General features: G+C 46.1%; 1 long non-coding RNA gene across 3 annotated transcripts; it reads left to right on the top strand.

The window, feature by feature from the left end:
- Positions 1–597: 597 nt before the first annotated feature.
- Positions 598–4,992, top strand: LOC137851296 (uncharacterized). Of its 3 annotated transcripts, none has more exons than XR_011093110.1 (3): positions 598–1,327; positions 2,696–3,559; positions 4,034–4,992. It is a non-coding gene; the product is annotated as an uncharacterized lncRNA (long non-coding RNA). The 3 variants fall into 3 exon arrangements; XR_011093112.1 differs by having other exon boundaries at positions 598–1,080; positions 1,187–1,327; positions 2,696–4,991; XR_011093111.1 differs by having other exon boundaries at positions 2,696–2,835; positions 3,359–4,990.
- Positions 4,993–5,506: the final 514 nt, after the last annotated feature.

Genomic DNA, 5,506 nt, shown 5'->3' with positions numbered 1-5,506 from the left:
GTCTGATGAGGAATCCCCAGCATCATAAGTAGATAACGCAGTGTTGACCTGAGTGAGGAGTGGCAGCATTTCCTAGGTTACACTGACACTCCCTTCAATACCAGAGAAAGGTTTAATGTCAATAAAATGCATTTTATTGTTCTAAAATGCAGAATTAAAAAATAATAATAATCTAGAATTCAAAGAATCAGTTACAAGTGTTAGAACAGAAACATGCTTTTATGATCTCCAGAAACTTGAAGTCTCCAGAGACCCCCCTCTGTGCACTCATACGTTAATTAACAGAATTAATCTGCGGTCCTTTGTCAGCCCAGCCCACCCTGTGCATCTTCACGCTCAAGTATCTGACTCCAGACAGGGGCCTGAATGGTCTCCAGGTGTGTATACTCTTAATTCCTGGAGACCCCACTGGTCATAAACATACTCTGCTGGCCTCCTGTAACATAAAGCGTTGAAAAGTAATTATGATATCAATTTCTCCTTCTCACATTAATTAATTTCAGCAAAGAGCATGCGGGCTGACCTCCTGTAGCTGGTGAAGCACAGCAGGTGGGCGCACATTGAAATGCAAATCAGTTCCCCTAGGTAAATCAATTACATTGATTGCAGAGTCACCTGGTTTGTCTCAAGTGTAAATAGTGGAAGTCGGCTCCTTTCTTCTTCACATTTCTGGATGCCTGAGATCGCCCTCTGGTAGCTTTCCTTAGCTGAGATATTTTAGCAAAAGATGCACCTCAAAAACACAAGGTTGCAGGCATCCTGAAGTAATACTATAACAACCTGCCAGGGACAAGTCAAGCAGAGAGATTTAATGTAGATTTGCTGAAAGCAGATTTAAGGGTGGGATGCCATGCTGCACTTGCTAGTAGAGTTGGGAAACATTGCTGGAGGCTGCAGTAACGTACCGCAACGTGGGTACTGCAGGCTGCTCTTGTACAGATAGTGTACGTCAGGGTGTCAATCAAAAGCTTGTGAAAGCTGGGAATTTCCCGGATGAGTGCATCTCAGGTTGTTTATCAACACTTTACGCTGTCCAGACTCAGTGACAGAAATTCAGTATTTCTTATGGCTTCCAGAAAGGTACCGGTTTTTGTGCAGGAACACAAAACCTGTTGCTCTAAAACTCCTTGTGAGTTGCCATGGCGGACACGTTTGGAACCAAGGTCTGACTGGGTGGCTTCGTTAGCCTTTCAGGAAAACAGAGGAGTTGATAATTGTAAATACACGAGCTGGCATTGGACCTTTTCCTCTGGCCTGCTGTGACTTGTCCATCTGTTGGTCCTGCTGTGTGTCCGGCCGCTGATGGCATCTCCGAGAAAGCATTTGGGTAGGTAATGTTTCCTTTAAAGACTTCTGAGCTCATGAGAGTGAGATAGTGCATTCCCATGTGGTTAAGTTATGCTCTTGCAAGTCCCAGCTCGAAGTGTTAGAAAAACAGCCTTTGGTTGCTAGGAGGTGCTGTACGGGGTTTAATTAATCAGGATGGTTGTGCCTTCTGTTTGCTATCACTGCTGATATATCATAGAGGTTTCCAAAGCTGCACGTTGTGATGGACTCCTGTTGGGCCGACAGCTTTACTTATAGAAACACATGCTATGAACGCATTTATGGCAAATGGCAGTCATTACAACACACTGCACGGAAAAACATCGCAGACGTGAGGCCCACAAGAGGTGCTCAGGCTCTGCTGGCTCTGCACAAACTGCTCCTCTGTCCGTGCTGTTACAGGCAGCAGTGACACAGAAAGTCAGCCAGTGCAGAAGATTTTCCTCTTCCATGAAACGGGGAAAAGAGGTCAATATTTAGCTCAAAGTTGTTTTTTTTTTTTTTTTTTTTTGTTTGTTTGTTTTTTTTGGTCAGGTTTGGAAACAGCAAGCTAAGCTTTCTTAACAAAGTAAGGGATTTGGTTTGCCCCTTGCAAGAGCAGAAAATGCTTCCACAGGGTGCAGCCCCCTTACTGTCACCAGTCGAGTTGCCCAAGGGATGTATTTCCGTCAATAAAGTCTAAATTCAGCCAAAAAGGTGCGTTAGTAGATGGTAAGAGATGGTGAGAGACAGCAACTCAGCAGGCAAAACAGAAAGGCTGTGCAGAGGGTGATGAAACCTACTGGAGTTTGGAGCAGTCTCTTCAACTCGATGGCGATGTGTAGTAGACATAGCGCAGTCTTGACTGCACTACACACACAGGATTAAAGCCACACGGTTTTCAAATGCTCTTAGATATTGAACCGGCTGGACAAGTGAACTTGCTGCTAGTTGGCTCCGACCATCCGTTCCCTTGGAGGTACTGTCCAAACAAAAATATTTAGGTTTCCCTCAGCTGAAGTCAGGTATTTCCTCAGCGAAGTCTGTAGATGTCTGAACTCCCCAAAGCCCTTAATTTGGAGACACTGTGCCAGTGACTTCAAAACAAGTGGCCTCAGGGTTCAGGTATTCAATGCAGCATGAGCCAGGAATGGATGCCCTCATCCTGTGTCCCCTGAGACCAGCTCACTTCCTCACTGGTGTAAGAGCCATGTGAGGATGGGCTGAGCCCCCACCACCGTGGTTCAGAGGGCATGGGACCAGCAGTGCACGAGATCTTCAAGTGCCATGCAGGTGGGGGTGAGGACTGACCTTAATGAGCAAGCTACAACTCACACCTAACCCCACGTGCACCTGCAGGCTATTTATTTTCTCTTTCTCTCTCTCTTAGCCTTTGAAAGAGGGGTCTGCACAGAAGGTAAGGACAACCTCTGGCACAACAGGCCCTGCTATAGGGGTCTTGCTGAATACTTCAGATGTATGGTGGAAATCCCTAAGGGCCCAGGATGTCACGACAGTGTGGGCACCAAAGTAAGTGGTTTGTGAATCTCAGGAGAATTACAATAATCATGGACACGGCAGTGGCACTTTAGGGTGAGGACAGTGCACAACTGGGAGCACCTGAAAACATTGACTGGCAAAATCCTGTGTGCCTATATCCTCCCATGTTGGGCTGGGTGGGGTTTGTAGGTTACTGAGCTGGATTTCATCTCCCAAATTCCCCCTGCACTGCACTTGAAGAACTTGTGCACTTGTTTTTGGACCAAGTCTAACGCACTTTCCCTCCCTTGTGCCCCTTGCATAATGTGAGAACAGTACAGACGCTGTCTTTTCTGTACTCACAGCAACACATAGGCACCAAACCAAGCTGTTCCCTGCACAGATGCTAGACATGATTACACCTACTACCCTCTCACACTGCCCACATTTCCCCCCATGTTTCCTCCTGGGGTCCAAGTCCAGGCACTGCAGCATCCTCGCTCCAGTGCTGCCTTTCCCTGCTCTGCAGCACCGAAGCAGCACGGTGTTGCTTGCGCCTTAAATTGTTTTGCAGCCTGCAGTGACAACCATCTGCTGTTTATGATGAGCAGGATTACCGAAACACCGGGAGACAGCAGCCAATGTATTTGCTGTGCGGGCGGTGCCTCTGCAGCAAAGCAGGCAGAGGAATCCCCGGGCGCTGCCAGCCAAGGAGGGTTTGCTGCTGGGAAGCATCGCACTGGCTCGCTGGTGCTGGCACATCTCCTGCAGCCAGGTACAAACTGGTTTGTTCTTTGTGTCCCTGGGGTGAGTGATGGTGGCCCTGATCCTGCAAGGCTGCTGTTACTGAAATCAGTCGGACGAGATGTCTAAATAGTTATCAGTGTGGGACCCAAGGCACTGTTCTGCTTGCTGCAATTCAAATGCATGGAAGGATCCCTCTAAATATTTCATGGCCTTGGAGACAAACCATGATGTGGCTGCAGAGCTAGGCACAAATATTCAACCCCATGGCAGCAGCAACGGAGAAACCCCACTCCTAACCTGTCAATACTTACAGCTAACATGCAGAAAGACAAAGTTTAGTCAGCGTCTTAGAAATGCATTTTGTTCCTACATGGCTTTCCAGTTTTCAACATCTCTCAAACGAAACAGAAATTATATGCCCTCAGATTTTCCTCATTAGAATTAATCAAGCACACTTGACTTGCTTACAGATGAATTTGATTAGGATCATGTATGCTCCTAGGAACCAAAAATAGCGAATCGGGACTGGAGCGTACGTGCTGCTGCAGCCAGCGCTGCTGCTTGTGCCTGCTGCAGCAGTGAACGAGGAGATATGAATGAAAAAAAGAACAAACAGAAAGCTCCTAGAAGGGGAACCCAAACCACTGGCAACAGGAGACGGTAAACAGCATGCTCAAAATAAGGAAAGCAAGACCACAGAAAATGGAGAGGTTATAAAGCGTGCAGTTTTTTTAACGCCCATACAATTTGTTGAAATTCTTTGTTTTCTGACATAAGATGAGCTACAATGGAAAACTTAGCACTGTACCTATGCATACACAAATATTTTTCATACATTTCAGTATACGACCCATAATGTGTGGTTCTTGGGTCTGTGAGCTCACCTGCACTTTTTGTGATGCCAGCAGATTCTCATGTTTGTGGTCTTTTAGCATTGAATTAAAAAACATTTTCCAAACAAAGCATTTCTGCCTTTGAGCTGAGTTTCTGTGTGTGCACTTCTGTAGATCTGCGTGAGTTTTGTGTCCTTACCACCACCTGTGTAAGTTCATTCAAAGCCCATGTGTAGAAACATCAGCTGAGAGGTGCAGTGCTGCACTGCATTTTTGCTAAAAACAAAATAAAAATGATCATAATTTAAAAAAAAAAAAAAAAAAAAGAACAGAGAAAAGAGGAAAGAATGCTTTGATTCTGTTTTGACAGTTTACCCATATATCACATAAATTATTCTGACCTTCTGTCACCCCTTTTATTTCTTCCTTTTGCTGTTAGTGTTGTTGTGCAGTAATCCTTCCTCATGCTTGTATCAGCAACCAGCTCCATGAGGCCTGTCGGTGTAAGGGATGCACGAGGAATTATTATCTGTTATCATGCCAGCCACCTGGGTGTTTGACAGATCTGAAATCTACCGAATTGCTTACTTAAGTGCCAGAAAATGCCTGGGAGAGGAGAAGCAGAGGTGTGAAAGGGGAATAATACATACAGAAATATCAGCATTTGAGATCATTTTTCATTTTTTGAGAGGTCTTGGGGAATTATACATACATTTGGTATAGTGTCATGCGCACAAGACTGCGGGTTTTTTAGGGACTGGCAGCCCTTATCTCTACCGCAGTGGTGGGTTAGAGTGAAAACACACGTATCAAGCTTTTAGCATGTTTTTAACATTCCTGCTGAGTGCTCTGGCTGCAGAACCACCCCCTGGTGCTGCATTCAGTAGGGGGGAACCACCCTGGGGCCATGTGATGCTGGAGAACCAGGTGGCACAGCTGGGAGGATTGCTCTGGCTGGGCCAGGTGCCTTCTTCATGAGCTGTTTTTTTTTTTCACCAGATAAATGTTCATGGCATTGCACAACTTCTCGCAAGACAAAGTGCATAGCTGGGGAGTTACCGTGCAAGCAGAGCTGTGAGACAGCATCCTCGCTGCCGATGGGTGCGAGGAGGCGTTGCAGCTCCCACGCTTCCCCTGCTCGC

Source organism: Anas acuta, chromosome 2 (genome assembly GCF_963932015.1).
Source record: "Anas acuta chromosome 2, bAnaAcu1.1, whole genome shotgun sequence".
NCBI lineage: Eukaryota > Metazoa > Chordata > Aves > Anseriformes > Anatidae > Anas > Anas acuta.
This window is presented reverse-complemented; position numbering and strand designations above follow the sequence as displayed.